This window comes from Mauremys reevesii, unplaced genomic scaffold (assembly GCF_016161935.1).
Source record: "Mauremys reevesii isolate NIE-2019 unplaced genomic scaffold, ASM1616193v1 Contig66, whole genome shotgun sequence".
Classification (NCBI taxonomy): Eukaryota; Metazoa; Chordata; order Testudines; family Geoemydidae; genus Mauremys; species Mauremys reevesii.
This window is the reverse complement of record NW_024100880.1, coordinates 71,830-88,698: the sequence shown is the minus strand read 5'-3', so window position 1 is coordinate 88,698 and position 16,869 is coordinate 71,830. Positions and strand designations below refer to the sequence as shown.

Below are 16,869 nucleotides of genomic sequence, written 5' to 3'. Positions count from 1 at the left end.
ACGCCTTATATAACGGGACTAGCACCTCCTTATCCCTACTAGAAATACCTCGCCTAATGCAACCCAAGACCGCATTAGCTTTTTTAACGGCCACATCACATTGCCTACTCATAGTCATCTTGCGATCAACCAGGACTCCTAGGTCCTTCTCCTCCTCCGTTACTTCCAACTGGTGCATCCCCAGCTTATAACTAAAGTTCTTGTTAGATATCCCTAAATACATAACCTTACACTTCTCACTATTGAATTTCATCTTGTTACTAATACTCCAGTTTACAAGGTCATCTAAATCTCCCTGGAGAATATCCCGATCCTCTTCCGAATTGACATGACAAGACCTGGGTCTGCATCTCCTCATGTGTATTTTGAAAAGAAAGAGGAGCATGTGAACCATGAGGTTTCAGCCGGCATCATTCCAGTGTAGAATTCTGGAGGTTGTGTCAGTGGCAGGGCACTGGGTGCTATGGATATTGCCAGTAGTGAGGTGGAATATGAGAGCAGTCTGTGGATTTAATGATGGGTAGGGGAGAGTATAGTTTTAGGTGTTAACCTGTGAGCAGGTCTGAAGGGATTGTAAAGGGTATGAAGTGGTTGTTAAATTTTACAACTGTGGCATTCTCTCCGGGGAATAGGCTCAGTGTTTGAGTGCAGGACAAGGGCAGGCAGCACCTGTCCATCACAATGAAAAGGCAGAGTGCAAGTGTGTGTGTTATGGGCATTCTGAGACATCACTCAGAGAGGGCAGAGTTAAGGGTCTATGGGCATTTACCTTAATTTATTTTTTTCCCCAGATATTTACAGTGCATTCTCAGAGTTGTACCCAGGGCGAGTTTCACACCTCGAAGTTGAAGGCTCAGAGGGGTGGTAAGCGGCCCATTAATCTCAATGAGATGTTCTCAACTGAAAGAGAATATCTCATGGAGATTAAGACAGCCTGAAAAAATAGCTCTGAGACACGTGAATTGCTCCATTCATTTATGTGGGTGTTCCCTTCCCCCTCGTTGCTGGAGAGTTTCTGATGTGTGTCAAACGTACTTGTCTCAGGAGTGTTTTCTTGGTGCATACTCTGAGCATGCCTGTTCTAAGTTAGAGGGCAGGGTTTCCTGAGATCCTGGCTCACATGCGGGATAAGGAAACAGGTTCAGATACCCCCACAGGCAAGTCCCCTGGCACCCGCCTCATTTGAGGGAGGGGGGCACGGATGAGGGTCAGACTCTCATAGATGGACAGGGGCTCCCAGAGCCAAGCACACACGGGGAGGCAGGGACAGGGAGTGGGGCTCAGACACCACCAAAGGGGAAGTGATTTCCAGATTACATGGAGGGGTTAGGGAGAGGGGCTCAGATACCCCAGAAAGGAAAGTCCCATCCAGAACCTGGCTCACATGAGGGGGCAGTGATGGGGCCTCATACTTACACAGGAGCATGGAGAAGAGTTCAGACACCACCAGGGGAACAAGGGACTCCCAGTCATATAAGGAATAGGGAGAGGGGCTGAGAGCCCCTGGAAAAGCAAACCCCACCCTGAAGCTGGCTCACATGGGGGGAGCAGGGGAGGGGGAGGTCACACCCCTGTACATGGATTGGGGGAAACCCAGATCATGGCACACACAAACCATTCTCCCTCTGTGCCCCTAGACCCCCATTACCTGAGCCTCAACCCCTCTTCCCACCTACTCTTTTACGCCAATCACGTCCTCTCCCAGTGAGAATTTGCGTGTGTGGCTTTTTTTCACACAATGGTTTCAGCACCTTCTGCTATACTCAGATTCTGTTTCCCCCCAAATTAAAAGTCCCCCTCTAACAGAGGCACATTGCAGCAATATACCTGCTTCTTTTACCTCAGATTTCTGCCCCAGATTGGATTTGAATTGACAGTGCCGGGGTGATACGCTGCTGCAATTACCATAACACATCCACAGAGCCACCCAGGTGCTGGGATAGATGACTTTCCAGATAGTAGCCTCTGTCTCTGCACATGCTCAGTTTAATCCACTAGGAACATAAATAGGTGTGCAAGACTTCTAAAGTGCCTAACTGGAGAGGCAAACTCTTTCTCCAGAAATGTTTCAATTTGATTTCCTCCAAAGTGCTTGTGGGTACCAGGCCCTCTGTTGGGAAACCCTTGACCATTTGAGACCCTGTTGTGGTGAGCTGAGCCCTGGACTGACCTTTATCTATGAGCATAAATAGGTTTCCAGAATTTGTCAACTTTAAGAAAAGCTTGGGAGGGGGGATGCTGTATTGCAGGAACCTCAAGTTTTGGTCACAAACAGAACCCCTTGCACCCATGAGGCACATCAAATTCAAGACAATCTGAGTGACTGTAGATTTTAGACCTCGCAGGCATCGAGTTTAAACAGGGAGCTGATCTGAACATTAACTATATCAGAGCTGTCACTTTACTGTAGTATAAAATACAACAAACCTAAACAAAACGTGGAATTTATTCAGCTAGCACCTGAGGTCCAGTGCTGGCACAGCGATGAATAAATTGGCAATAGTGTACTTGGTGACAAGAGAAGCTCATTGGAGACATTTCTGGTTGAAACACTGGAACCCAAACAAGACAGCTTCCCCCTCCCGCCCGATACACACACATGTGACAGTAGCTGATGAGCATCATTTGGACCATCAAACTGCTGGGCCACAAATCATGATTAAAGGAGAAGCATATGGAGGTTCTGCTGACCAAGTGCTGTACTCTGGTGGTGAACAGTGAGATGCAGGGAGCCCATTAACTGGTAAAGTGGACCTAAAATTGTGGAAGAGTTTCTGTACAAGCACCAAATTTGATAGCTCGATGGCCAGAGTGTTTGGCTTCCAGTCAAAGTTGATGAAACAAGATCCTCTCATGCAAATATTTTATAAAGTAAGCTAAAAAATCCCCCTTTGCACAAACTTAAATATTTGTTTTTAGTCTTGAACTCTGTCAGGGTAACCCCCACCCCAAACTCTAGGTTACACATGAAAGACCCTCTATGCTTATATTCTACCAGCTTAGGTTAAAACTTCTCCAAGGCAAATTCCCTCCATGTCCTTGGACTGCTACTGCTGCCAACACCAAGTGATTTACACAAAAATTCAGGGAAGGGTCACTTGGAATCCCTATCCCACTAATATATCCCCCAAGGCTCCTTTACCCCCATTTTTTTGGGGGGGGCTTGAGAATAAAATACCAACCAGTTGTTTCAGCAATGTGAGCACAACCAGACCCTTTGTCTTCTGGCTTTTTGCCCCCGCCCCCAAGCAAAAAACAAACAAATAAATAAATAAAAAACCTGTGGGGTGGCTGGCGCGGTGAAGCACCAAAAAACCCACCAACAACAACAACCTGCGGGATGGCCGGAGCCAGGGTGCAAACTTTCAGCTAGCAGGACTCCCTGGTTGCAGACATGGGCAGTGGAGTGTGCCTCCGGCTAGCAGGGGGGAGGGGGAGGTAGCGGGGGGGAGAGAGAGAAGGGGGGTGGCCAGGCCTTCCTTCAGCCAGGGCACTCACCACTCGGCTCCTCCCACCGTGCTGCCTGCCAGGAAGGCTCCACGCCGCTCCGGTCGGCGGGGAGGGAAGGACACGGGCTGCTGGGCTTCCTGCAGATCTGGCACCGGCTGGGGCAGACAGAGCGCCCAGCCAGCTCCCAGCGGGGCGCTCCCCTCCTCTGCGCCGTCACCCCCTACAGGGCAGCCAGAGCAGCAAACAAGAAAAAAAAGAAAAAAAATGGTGGCCATGCCACCCTAGGCTTGGACAGAATGCCGCCCCTTAGAATCTGCTGCCCCAAGCACGAGCTTGCTTGGCCGGTGCCTGGATCTGGCACCAATCCGGTTCTTAAAAGAAAAACGTTTTTTTATAAAAAAAAAAGTAAAAGAATCACACCTGCAAAATCAGGATGGAAGGTAACTTTTACAGGGTAACAAAAAGATTTAAAACACAGAGGATTCCCCTCTGCGGTCAGCTTCACAGTTACAAAAACAGGAATTAAACTACCTCTCTACCATAGGGAAATTCACAAGCCAAAACAAGAGATAACCAAACACATTTCCTTGCCCTACTCACAGTTCCTGTGGTTTTAGATGGATTATTCCAGGTATGGTTTTAGGAGACAGTTTACCTGCTGGCATTTCCCTCCGTCCAGAGGGAGAACAACCCACAGAACAACAAAACAAATCCTTCCCCACCGATTTGAAAGCATCTTCTTTAATCATTGTCCTTCTGGTCAGGTGCCAGCTAGGTCATTTGAACTGCTTAACCCCTTACACGTAAGGCAATCCAGTACAGCTGCCAAGGAGGGATTTTATGCTACAGAATGGGCTGGCATACATAAAGGTTGCTACCCTTCCTCCTATATTCATGACATGCCTCCCAATTCACAGACGGTGCTGGAGAGCCTGTTTCACACCGGCTCTGATTTCTTCCTGGAGCTCTAGGAGAAAACAGAATTAATAAGACACACTCACCTTTAATTTTACTACCAATTACATGAAGATTAGACAGTATTGTCCACATTTCAAGGGCTAAAATGACTTAGAATACAGGGACATTTTTACCCAGCTGATTCTGGGCAACTTTCATGGGAGAGTGCATCAGCCACATTGTTAGAAGCTCCTGAAATGTGATGAATTTCAAAATCAAAACCTTGGAGAGCTAAAATCCACCGAAGAAGTTTCTTGTTATTCTCCTTGACTGTATGAAGTCACTTCAGCGCAGCATGACTGGTCTACAGGTGGAAATGCTGCCCTCAAACATATGGGCATATCTTCTCCAGAGCGTACACAATGGCATAACATTCCTTCTAGCAATCTGATTAGGAAACTACTGAATAACTACATCCAGCTTCACCAGTCCATTGCAATATCCAGCTGGGTTTAGGTCTAGACAAAGAACAGAGATGGCTCTGATGAGGTCGAGAGTGCTTCATTCTCAGCTCTCACATCTTTGGTCCTACGCTTTGTGAATGGCAATGTCCCAGAGAAACCCAGCAATCTGGGGTTAGAGCCGTATTATTAATTATTATTATTGTTGTTGTTTGTATTACGGTAGTAGAACTCATATTTATCCTCATTGCTCTGTTCCTCCATTGAAGCACAGCACTGTATAACTGACAACTTTAGGAATCTGGTTTGGATTCTGGCGTCAATGATGCGCTGGTTAGTAGCTTCCCAGTTGATGAGTGATTTTTCTGCAGAATCTGTCATAATGAGAACTACTCCCTCTGAGTGCTTGTTGTCACTACACCCTGAGTAAATCAGATGTTTCTTCTCTTGCTTGAAGCACTTCTTATCCACATCTCTCAGTCTGCTCTCACCGATGCCCAGGATTTCAAGTCTGTAGTTGTCCATAACTCTCATGATCTGTAAGATCGTTGATGTATGAAATATTGTTCTCACATACCAGTAACCAGCCCTGAAGTGTCTGCTTGCTTTCAGCATCCAACTTTTCAGGGCCTTGGCTTCCAGAGACTGGCTTTCATTAGATGCCTCCTTGAAGCACAAAGGGGCAGCAGTGTTCATGTTTACAGGAATGGTAGCCTGGTTCTGTTTCTATAACTGGTGAGGTGTTTTTACAAGACTACGTGTTTAGCCTTGAACTCAACACTCCCCGCTTTATCTGGGCTTGGGACTGACACACACAGACACAAGACGCAGCAATGCAGAAGTGTATTAGTAACACAAATACCAGTATAGCATAGGTAGACAGAAAATGCCAGGAAGACCGAGACTTAGCTAATGGTACTGCGTTACTAAGCAAGAGCCCTGAAAATTTACAAAGTCAGAGAACTGGGGAAAATAGCAGGCTAAGCAGAGTTAATTATGCTAAAGCAAACATCCTTGAACCCCAGATGTCATGCAGCAACAGCACATTAGAATGCAAAATTATAAGACAAATTGTTCTACTTTTTATCTCAGAAGCATCATATTGACCATCAGATACCTCCAGAAGGAAGTGACATCAAGTATAGGAAAGTATCAGAGGGGTAGCCGGGTTAGCCTCTATCCACAAAAACCATGAGGAGTCCTGATGGCACCTAAAAGACTAACATATTTATTTTGGCATAAGTTTTTGTGGGTAAAAACCCACTTCTTCAGATGCATGGAGTGAAATTTACATATACAGGCATAAATATACTAGCACATGAAGAGAAGGGAATTATCTTACAAGTGGAGAACCAGTGTTGACAAGGCCAGTTCAGTCAGTGTGGATGAGGTCCACTCACAATAATTGGTGAGGAGGTGTCAATACCAAGAGAGGGAAAATTGCTTTTGTAGTGAGTGTGCCACTCCCAGTCCCTATTGAAGCCCAAATTAATGGTGTTAAGTTTGCAAATGAATTGTAGCTTTGCAGTTTCTCTTTGAAGTCTGTTTTTGACATCTTTTTGTTGAAGGACAGCTACTTTTAAATCTGTTATTGACTGTCTAGGAAGATTGAAGTTTTCTCCTACTGTCTTTTGTATGTTACCATTCCTGATGTCTGATTTGTGTCCAGTTATTTTTTTACATAGAGACTGTCCGGTTTGGCCAACGTACATGGCAGAGGGGACATTGCTGGCACATGATGGCATATATCACATTAGTAGATGTGTAGGTGAATAAGCCCCTGATGCTGTGGCTGATGTGGTTTGGCCCTGTGATGGTGTCACTAGAGTAGATATGGGGACAGAGTAGGCAATGATGTTCATTACAGGGATTGGTTCCTGGGTTAGTGTTTCTGTGGTGTGGTGTGTAGTTGCTGGTGAGTATGTGCTTCAGGTTGGGGGGCTGTCTGTAAGCGAGGACTGGCCTGCCTCCCAGGGTCTCTGAGAGTGAGGGACTGTTTTCCAAGATAGGTTGTAGATTTTAGATGATGCGCTGGAGAAGTTTTAGCTGGGGGCTGTAGGTGATGGCCAGTGGTGTTCTGTTATTTTTCTTGTTGGGCCTGTCCTGCAGTAGGTGAGTTCTGGGTATCCATCTTGCTCTGTCAATCTGTTTCCTCACTTTCCCAGGCGGGTATTGTAGTTTTAGAAATGCTTGATAAAGATCTTGTAGGTATTTCTCACTGTCTGACGGTTTGGAGCAAATGCAATTGTAAAGGAATAGTATAGGAAAGGCATTTACTAAACACAGCAATGTATAGAAACCAAAGATATTCAGCACCAGAACAAAACCAAGAATCTTCAATTCAAACATAATCTCGGTGTTAGGATAACTGCTAGAGCTGGAGAGCTACAAAGCTTTACTCAGAAAACTAGATGCCTTTGAAAATAAGTGCCCACAAAGATTCTTGGCATTGGTTGGGAAGATGTCATCCTTAACAAAAAGATCTGAGAAATCACCAATGAGCAGCCCATTTTCAATGCAATCTGAGGGCACACTGAACATATTTGGGGCATATACTCCAGAGGCCAACACAGACTCCCACATGAAGTCATCAAATGGAAATCGAATTCTGTGAGAAAACAAGGGTGCCCAAGTGAAACCTTGAGTAGAAGCTTTAGCAGGGAGGGCAGAATAGTCCATCTCAACACCTTAGAGCAAATGGAAGCAGCAGCAAAGGACAGAGGGGAATGGAAGAGACTGGTTTACACCCTGTATTCCAACTTCGGCACAGGAATGATGTAATAATATAATGTAGTACAGGCCTGCACAACTCGTAAAGCGGCGAGGGCCACATTCCTCCAAAGAAAACAGCCGAGGGCCAAAACCTCCCGGTCCCGCAGAAACACCCCGCCCCAGGGCCGTCCAGCCCTGCAGAAACAAACCCTCCTTCCCCAGCGCCGCCCCACCAAAACAGCTGTGGGCCAAAAAGGAAGGTTGGGGGTGGGGAGGTGATACTTTATTTTAAATCAACTGGGGGCTCCCAGCTGAAGAGGTGGCTGGGAGCCCTCAGGGTCAAATTAAAGGGCTCGGGGCTCTGGCGGCTGGGGGAACCCGGCAGGGTCGGCTCTAGGTTTTTTGCTGCCCCAAGCAAAAATAAACTTGGCTGCCCCCCGTCCCAGCCCTGGGCTCCCCCCTGTACCCCCTGCTGCCCCAATCCTGGGCTCTCCCCCCACTGACCCACACCCCCTGCCGCCCCAGCACTGGGCTTCCCCCTTTCCTCCCCACCAGTGCCCTCCCCCCACCCTGCTGCTGCCCCAGCCCTGGGCTCCCCCCCACCAGTGCCTCCCCCCCACACACCTCCTGCCTCCCCATCCCTGGGTCACTGGTAACGCTCCCAGGGCAGGTCATTCAGTAGGAATTTTGGATGTGCACAAAACACAGACAGGATTGCTTCCCATATGGTTACAGAGCTACAGTAAACTGGAACAATTTTCAGCTTGTGTGATTGGAAGATATCTGGATGCATATTATAAGACTGTTGTCCATAAATGAGGAAAAGTTGAGGTGCCTTTATTATTCTTTTGTTCCACTCTTTCTTTCTATGGGGAATTTGCCAATGCAATATCACTGTCTTCCTTAAACAAACAAAAAGGCAATGGCTTTTGAAAATAGCAATTCCAGTGCTAATAAGCATTTCTTGCTCAATTTTATCCTGCTTTTTCTACAGCAAGTTACAGTGGATGAGTATATTTGATTTGGGAGAAATGAAGTAACAGCTGCCCAAACTGAGCTTGAGCACTCCTGAATTTTGAGGTGTTCAAATCTGGAAGGCAGGTGCTGCGGGGGGGCCTGTGGGCTCCATGGGGGAGCATGGCAGCAATGTGTCTGGAGCTGCATGGAGCCAGACATGCTGGTCTGAGTGGCACTGTAAGGGGGCTGGGGGTTGGAAAAGGGGTAGGGAGTTCCAGGGGGCAGTCAAGGGAGAGGGAGCAGGGGTGGTTGGATGGGGCAGAGGTTCAGGGGGGCAGTCAGGGGACAGGCAGCAGTAGGATAGGCATGGGAGTCCCAGGGATTTATCAGGGGACAGGTAGGGGGTGGGGTCCTGGGGGAAAGTTGGGGGGGGGGTCTCAGGAGGGGGCATTTGGGGACAAGGAGAAGGGAGGCTTAGATAGGGGCTGGGGTCCCAAGGGGCAGTTGGAGCAGGGGTCTTGGGAGGGAGCAATCAGGGGACAAGGAGCAGCGGCATTTAGATAGGGGGTGGGGTCCTGGGGGGCAGTTAGGGGCAGGAGTCCCAGGAGAGGCGTATCAGGGGACAAGGACCAGCGGTGTTAGATAGGGGGTGGAGGTCCTGGGGGGCAGTTGGGGCAGAGGTCTGGGGAGGGGGCAAACAGCGGCCGAATGCCAGGATTCAAACGGCTCTGGACTGCCCGCAGCCGCGGGGAGCTCTGAGCCCTTTAAATCCCAGCCGCGGCTGGGAATCTCTGCGCGCAGCCCAGAGCCCTCTGACTCCTGGCCGCGGCTGAGATCTCTGACTCCCGGCCGCGGCTGGGATTTACAGGGCTCTGGGCTCCCCGTGACTGCGGGCAACCCAGAGCCTTTTGATTCCCGGCCGCGGCTGGGATTTAAAGGGCTCTGGGCTCCCCGCCACTGCGGGCAACCCAGAGCCTTTTGATTCCCGGCCGCGGCTGCGATTTAAAGGGCTCTGGGCTCCCCGCCACTGTGGGCAACCCAGAGCCTTTTGATTCCCGGCCGCAGCTGAGATTTAAAGGGCTCTGGGCTCCCCGCAGCTGCGGGCAACCAAGAGACTTTTGATTCCCCGCCGCGGCTGGGATTTAAAGGGCTCTGGGCTCCCCGCGGCTGCGGGCAACCCAGAGACTTTTGATTCCCCGCCGCGGCTGGGATTTAAAGGGCTCTGGGCTCCCCGCGGCTGCGGGCAACCCAGAGACTTTTGATTCCCAGCCGCGGCTGGGATTTAAAGGGCTCTGGGCTTCCCGCCGCTGCGGACAGTCCAGAGCCTTTTGATTCCCGGCCATGCCTGGGATTTAAAGGGCTCTACGTTCCCCGCCGCTGCGGGCAGCCCAGAGCCCTCTGACTCCCAGCCGCGGCTGAGATTCAAAGGGCTCTGGGCTCCCCGCGGTTGCCGGCAGCCCAGAGCTCTTTGCTTCCTGGCCGCGGCCGGGATTCAAAGGGCTCTGGGCTGCCCACAGAGCGCCGTGTGTGGGGGATTTAGAATCCCCTTGTGGGCCGCACAGTGAGGCTCCGCAGGCCGTATGTTGTGCAGGCCTGATGTAGTAACTCCAGCAGCGCCTGGGGCTCACCCAAGAGCAGGGCCTCATTGTGTAAAGACTAGTAACTAGTCCCTCCCCTGAAGAGTTTATGATGTAATTAGACAAGACAGACAAAAGGGAGGGGACAGAGATGGAACACACAAGCAGAATGAATACTGCAATGGTGACCTATTGTTTGTTATTTTGCCCTGGGGGAAGGATGGTGAGTCTTTGCATATGGGTTTTCCTTAATGCTTTGGGTGGGAGTTGCTAGCAGGGCCGGCTCCAGGCACCAACATTCCAAGCAGGTACTTGGGGCGGGAATCTGCAAGTGGCGGCAGTCCCTGTGTTTCTGCCCCCAAGCAGCGCGCCGAACTGCTGCTGCGGACGGCGGGAGCAGTCCGTGTGCCGTTAGGGTGGCATGCGTGTTTCCACGGCGGCGGCAATTCAGCCACAGCTTCTATATTTAGCTGTCTGCGGCGGCACAGCTTCTGTCTTCCGGCTGAAGACAGAAGCTGCTGCCGAATTGCCGCCGCTGTGGAAACACGCATGCCACCCTAACGGCACACAGACTGCCCCCACCGTCCGCAGCAGGAATTTGGCGCGCTGCTTCGGGTGGCGAAAACAGTAGAGCCGGCCCTGGTTGCTAGGTGGGGATTAGCTAAATGAAATGAGATAGGAATGGAGGGGGACAAAGAAGGGAGGGGAGAAGGAAGGAAAGAGAGGAGCATGGAAAGAGGCTGAGGTGCACCGACCATGAGGGGAGGGGAAAGGACAGGGTTGCAAGAAACAGCCAATCAGCACAAGGAAGGAATGTCTAGAGTGACAACTTGTAGCAGGCAGTCTGATGACATCATTGTCAATCGGTCTCTGCTGAGGCAGCTTCTCTGTCTGCTCCTACTGGCTGGGAGTCATCTCTGGTCCTGGGCTTGGTTCTGGAGTTTTGTGGAGGATTAAGATGATGGCATTAAACTGGAAGCAGAAGCTGACTGTCAGCCAATGGAGGAATCGGAGCACTGATCTGATGTGGTCATAGTGGCATAAATCACAGAAGAGGTGGAGAGTTCTCTTCTATTGGCTGGTACATGTGCAGTGTTAGACTGAGTGTTAGGTGCAGTGAATTACAGTGATCCAGGCTGAAGATGAGAAGTAGATGGAAATATTTGGCTAAGTCTTTGTCTGGGCAGAATGTGTGAAGTTTCTGAGCAAACTGCTGATTCCTATTCAAACTCTATAACAGGTTGTACCTCTAGATCACCCCTGTGGGGCGAGGGTGGGCACCTCTCTCATCCCTAAGGTCCCTTTTCTAGCTGCAGGTGTCGCTATAGCACTGGTTTGGAGTGCAGGGTGTGGACTCCTGGATGTCAGTCTTTGGGAGGCATCTTCTCCTTTAAGGCATGGCCACAGTCCAAGACAGAAAAAAGCAAAGCAAATAATCCTGCAACTCACAAAACAGTCTGGGCTCACCCCACTGTCCCTCGCAAGGTAAAAGGTAAATAGACTCTGAGAAGAGGGCTGGGTTACTAACACTCTGCATGTCAGGGGCCCAGGCTGAGCGCCTGGGCTCTAATGAAAAGCAAAGCAGAGTAAAGATGGTTCCTCTTCCTCTCCAGAGGGTTCAGGCAGCAGAATCTCTTCTGCGGGTTCCCTGCCAACCTGCACTGGGCTGTGATCCTCTCTTTCAAGGAGCCACCCATCTCCAGGTGCAATAGGTCTCACAGGTGTGCCAGGTTGGGGATGAATGTGCCCAGATGAGTTCTTTAACCCCTTCCTGACTGGGGAGTGCCACCCCTCAAGACAGAAGTTAGGATCCCCCGATCCAATCCTGATTTTCCCACCAGTCCCAGTCAGAGCTGACTCAGCCCTCTGGAGCTCCAGAGTGGAGCATGCTCAGTGAAGAAAGGACCTTTGAAGATTCTAGCTGTAAATCTGAAATAAGTCTCCACTAAGCATCAAGAGTGATTTTTCAAATGCTTATAACTTTTAAAATTGGGGCAGATTTTAAATTCCTGCGCCAAAGCATAGGGATGAAAATGGATGAGCCATTTAGGCTGAAATTTCACAAAAATATCCAGCTTGAAGCAGACACCCGGCATGGAAAATGTAAGTCAAAACGGTTATGGTTAGCAAAGTTACAAGCAACAGAAAACAGGGTCCACTGATGGAAGTGTCAGGTTATCATAATATATAACTCTATATATTATATGTACTCTACAAGGCAAAACATAGCTTTTGACATTAGCAATATAAAACTGATTGAAGGCATGATACTTCCATTGTACATCCTAGTACAGGCTGGGTAGTGCCTTCATGGCTCTTTTTATGTAGTATTTAAAAGAAAGAGAAAGATACCCCATGATACAGGAAGAAAAGGTAAAAAGCTGACTGGTGAATTTTAGTCCCGAGTGACACATTCAGTGCTTTCTAACTTGTCAATATCCATGCTGTGCTATCTTGGGTGCATATTTTTGAAGCATAACTTCTGTGTAAGGTGAACATGCTGAGACATTAGTTTGTTCCCACGAGGAGTGTATGTATGCCTCCTTTTCATATCGTACTGCTTTGTCCCTTATTAATAAACTAAGCTAAGCTTGGTTATTTGGTCTCTTAAATACTTTTTAATATTGAACCACAAGAGTTGCCAAGCAATGGCTAGACCTCAGTGAATATTGTTAGACTGATACAAGTTACTGTGCCTGGGGGCGGAAATAAGTACCACATTCAGGTGACAGCAGTTCCTTTTTTAAGTGACAATGGCCGATGCAAGCCCCTCTCTCTGATACTCCACCGAATCAGTTGGTTTCCCATTCCCTTTTAGACTAAATTCAAAGTCCTTGTGCTAATTGTCAAGAACCTAAATAGATTATGTTCTAACGTGTACACTAGAGAACTCCACATTGCAACTTGCATCAGTGTGACTGTACTGGAAGCTGCAATGATGCAGTGCATCCACACTAGCCATTCTATCTTGGGTGCACACAATGTACATTCACAAAGAGTGCACTCTGTAAATGCTGCAGGGCCTGTGGGTTGTTGCACCTACCCTGCATTTCCTCATGCTGCTTCCTGGAGCAGCCGCATAATGTCTACGGCTTATAGTATCTGTGTGCACTTCATCACTCTTTTTGGTTTGCTGCATTGCCTGCTTTAAATGGTTGTGTACTGCACAAGGATCTGCACGTTTTGTGAACAGTGACACCCTCACACCTGTAGATGCCATGAAAGAGGGTCAGCAGCTCTTACTGCCACTGCCCCAACAACCATACAGTTTCTGGGCCTGGAGGCCCAGAGTGGATCATGAAGAGTATCGACAGCTTTGGGGGTTGGTGCTCACGGCAGTGAGGAGCTGGATTTGTTTTCCTCTAATTCATTTCTTCAATCATGTTTGTTAGTTTTTTAGACAGAGTTTGCTTGTGTGTTTAAATTTTGTTATTTTTTTCAGCTGTTTTGTTTGTTTAGTAGCTAAACTCAGTTTCTCTCTATCCTGTGTTTTCCTTTAGGAGCTAGAGAGGAGAGTGCTCTGGGCCCAAAGAAAGAATATCTTTGGGGGTTTTCCACGCAACCCAGTGAATGCTCACCTGTAGTTCTACTCCACCTGCTATAGTGGAGTCCCTTGGGGCTGGAAGGATGGGAGCATTCAGTGGGTGATGGAGAACCACCGAAAAGAGGATTTAGTTGGGTTGGGGGATTGCAGAATGTTAATTCATTACTGTGCTCTGTGTTCTCTTTAGCAAATCTCAGGAGTGTGGAAATTGCCGCTGATGCTCTCAACAGGCAGTCATTATACATTGTGGGATTGTCTGTGTTCATGCACATAAATTAGGCGCTAGTCAGCACTTCCCTGCTGTAGCATTTTATATTTTTGCACAAGAATTCCCAATGCACCAAGCAATTTTTTGTAAGTTGACACATGTTTGAAGTTCTAACACTATAACATTGTATTTCTCATTCATTGTGTCTTTGTAAATCTGAGTAGTGGGTGTTTGAGAATAGGCCAAGCAGAGATTACTGAGTTTCCCCTCAGCTGCTGTTGGGCTGGCATACGAGTGGCACAGTTTCCTGATAAATGGAAAAAAATCTGTTTGTAGTATTTTGCTTAGTACTTCGTTCATTTTTTAATAAAAATTATGAGTTTTTGCAACTAACTCCAGTGAGCGGCTTGGCAGGTGACTGTACCCACTTCACAGAGTTTAAGGCCACAAGAGATCATTAACTCATCTAGTCTGCCCTCCTGCACATCACAGGCCATTACATTTCCCCTAAATTCCCCTGTGTTGAGCCCAGTGATTCTGAATTATCAAAATGCTTGTGGAAGGATGGGCAGGGGCAGTGTGGAACTTCACTGGGAGAAGACTCATTGCATGACTGCAGCTGCTTTGCCAATGCTTGTGCTAAAACAGTGCAGAGGGATGTGGTGGTTGAAAATATGTGATTGTATTTCCTCTGTGCAGGTTAAACACCAGCGGTGATGGGATCCCTTGTGCACTGCTGTACACACATTTGTGGGCGGCTGTGCAGTGTTACAGGTATGCTACAGAGTTGTGCTGTTGCTGCCAAGGCCAAAGGCCTATAGCAGACAGTCTCAACTGTGCTCCACAGGGACAATACCATTGGAGATGCCCAGGTTCAGACTCCAGGGCATTGGAGCAGAGTTAGCTGGAGCTAGAACTCAGCTGTAGAAGGCCTTCTGAGAGGGGATCAGACTGAACCCTGGCCTGGCCATGGTCAGAGCAAAATGCAAGATCACTTCTTCACTAAAGCCCTTGTCAGAAACAACAAGAGGGTTGATCTTGCATTTTGCTCTGACCATGGCCAGGCCAGGGTTCAGTATGATCCCCTCTCAGAAGGCCTTGTTGTTGTTTCATGTTGGGCATGAGTTGGAGACTGTGTAAAAAGAGAAAATAAATTTGGGTTGGTGTGACACAGAGCACCCTTGGCAAAGAGTCCCCTGTTCTTTGCAAACAGATCTCACCTCAGACCAGACAAACTTACTACAAAAAACACATCTTACAGGATATTTGTCAAGTATAACATGTAATGTATCTACAGAAAGTGTGTTGTCTACCCTTGCCACATCCCAGAACATTCAATGGAAAACCATCAGAGACCATGGCAAATGATCAAAACCACTAGGAGGTGAAAAGGAACATCACAGCAGGCAGGGGATCACTCTGGCTATGAATATAGATTTAAGTAGAATCAGGATGAGCTCTACCCTGACATCTGGTGGTGAATTATGGCGAGTGTGGAAAATAATTTCAGGGGCTGATCATGCTTGCATAGGCACACCCACGCCACCTGGCATAGCCCACGGCAGCCTGGGATGGTTGCTTTGGTAACTGTGCGATCCCCAGTTTCTTTGTTGTTGGGGCGGGAGGAGTGGAGTGTTGTCACCCTGATCGTGTGGATGAGGAACTGTGAAACTGCTTTGTGACAGGGAGTCTCACCATCAATTGAGTGGCACTCGCTAGACAAAGGAGTGGGCTCCTTGTGTGAGCCAGAAGCAGTAATTGCACCTTCTTCTCTCTCCACTGTTGAATACCAGAGCTGATTTTTGATTCTCTTAAGAATCTAAGTTACAGGTTACTGAGCTGAACCCACTAAGAGCTAAAATCACTAAAGAGCTGTGCCAACTAGTGGGGGAACCTGAAGCTATATTGCAGAGCAGCTGGTGGAGTTTAGCAGTTTGCGGGGACAGCTGGAGCAGATCACAGAACGGCTGGTGGAGCAGAGCAGCTGGCAGAGTGGAGCAGTTTGTGGGATGGTTGGAGTGGCCCATGGAGCGAGCAGAGCTGAGCAGTTTGCAGGGATGACTGGAGCAGATCACGGGACGGCTGGTGGAGCAGAGCAGCTAGCGGAGCAGAGCGGAGCTGAGCAGTTTGTGGGGTAGCCAGAAGCAGAACCCCACAAAGAGGCAGGGCAGTCAGCCCCTGACCACGTTAGGTGCCCCTTTCTACCCAGGCTGGCAGGGGGAAAACCCCTGCAGATAGACTCTTGAACTCTGGGGCTGCACTGACCCAGGACAGAGACTTTTGGGTTGCAGGACTTTTGGGACTGTGGGTGATTTTTGGGTTGCTAGACTCTTGGGACATTTGAGGTATTGGACTTTGGAGTCTTGGGGTGATTTTGGGATTGCTGGACTCAAAAGCCCAGGGGAAAGGACATGGCCTAGTTGAGGTGTTTTCCCAATTTAATGCTATGTTGTTTATCTCATGTTATTAAACATTTTCTGCTACACCGAGACTCTATGCTTGCGAGAGGGGAAATATTGCCTCTTTGAGGCGCCCAGGGGTGTGTGTAAGATTTTCCCAGGTCACTGGGTGGGGGCTCGAGCTGGTTTGCATTACGTTGTAGGGAAGGGACCCCTATGTATTGAACCTGGCCCTTGCTGCTATCAATTCGGCCTGGCAGAAGGGTTACATAACAAATGATGGTTTTCAGTATAAGAGAGTGTAGGCAAAGGCACTCTGTATTTATTAAGGAAAGCCTTTAGGAGTTCAGGGAGCTGTCCTGAATATTTGGATCCTGGTTCTTATGGAACCAGCTAGTTCTGCAACTGACTGAACTTTGTGGGGAAAACCTAGTTCATTATTTAGGACAGGTAACATCAAATGTAGATCAAGGTTCTTGCTTTGATTTTGCTTTTGCTTTGATTTTGATTTTGTTTTGCGTTACAACCAGTTGTTTCTATCACCTTCTCTCTTTCCTGGATAAATCTTTGTTCTTTCTTAAATAAGCCTACATTTGTTTTTATGCTAAGTGTTCACAAGTGCTGTGTGGAGTACAGGAGCAGTGGCTAAGGTAACACTGATAAA

General features: G+C 48.3%; 1 protein-coding gene across 1 annotated transcript in view; it reads right to left on the bottom strand.

Annotated features, from left to right (window-relative positions):
* Positions 1 to 16,869, bottom strand: part of LOC120394565 (NACHT, LRR and PYD domains-containing protein 3-like) — a 142,355-nt gene that overhangs the window by 96,322 nt on the left and 29,164 nt on the right. The gene's annotated exons all lie outside the window — the stretch shown is intronic.